Source organism: Octopus bimaculoides, chromosome 6 (assembly GCF_001194135.2).
Source record: "Octopus bimaculoides isolate UCB-OBI-ISO-001 chromosome 6, ASM119413v2, whole genome shotgun sequence".
Classification (NCBI taxonomy): domain Eukaryota; kingdom Metazoa; phylum Mollusca; class Cephalopoda; order Octopoda; family Octopodidae; genus Octopus; species Octopus bimaculoides.
In genome coordinates, this window is record NC_068986.1 from 111,617,234 (window position 1) to 111,618,346 (window position 1,113).

Here is a 1,113-nt window from a genome sequence, read left to right on the forward strand (position 1 = left end):
TATATATATATATTTGTAATAAATAGATAGATAGATACATACATACATACATAGACAGATAGATGGATATACGTAGAAACATGCATACGTTGGCGAAGATCTCTATAGTCGCACGTGCATTCACCCTAAATATATACTTTTTACTCGCATATTTTCGTCTCCTGAGAACTAGAAAAAGAGTTCCCATGTGATCTCATTTTGGACAATATTTCCTATTGATACAATGCTGAAAGTGTGAACTTACAATTATCTGCAGCACATATATGGAATATAGTGCGCGCATATATGTCTGGAGATGTAGATAATTGTCGGTTACATGTGTGTGTATGCGTGTATGCGTGAATGCACGTATGTATGTACATATATATATGTATATCTATATATGCTTCTCTGTCTCTCTGTTTGTATGTCTATCTATGTGGGTGTATGTAAGTATGTATGTATGTATGTTTACACACATTAATTCAGAAATACACTTCACGATAATTACCAGGCATACGTACGCAAGATTTGACACAATTAATGAGTCGTTTTCTCTAAGTGCCAGGCACTTCGAATCAGTTAATTAGATATCATTTTGGTTCCGCGTCGTTATTACTTCGGAAGAAAAATCAGAATTGATGCTCTCAGCATTCTTGTTTATCAGAAAAACCAATATGTACTCTTCGCTGTATTCTTCAAAAATGACATCTTCTATGAAATATTTTCTCTACAAGCATCGTTTGATTATTCAGCATTCTTTAAATCATTTGAAGGTAGATATGTATAACATGAATTAGAACACTGTTTATATAGATGATTGACGGCCGTACATAATATATTAGTCATGAGTTAAAATTTCGACCAATCTGGAATCTTACCTTGAAGAAAAATGAAAATATTACGAATGCTGAATGTATTTGCGTGTAACACGTTATTCACGTATATAATTAGAAAGAGACCCAAGTACACGTGTGCTTGCGTATAATATACAATTTTCGAAGTAGAATAGTCAAATTGCTTTCCACAGTATATCTATACCACTGGCATCTTTTATTCTGCCTTAACCGCTAGATTTTCGATAGGAAGTCGGTATATATCCTGTTTCCGCCTCCTCTTTCACTATGTTTGTGT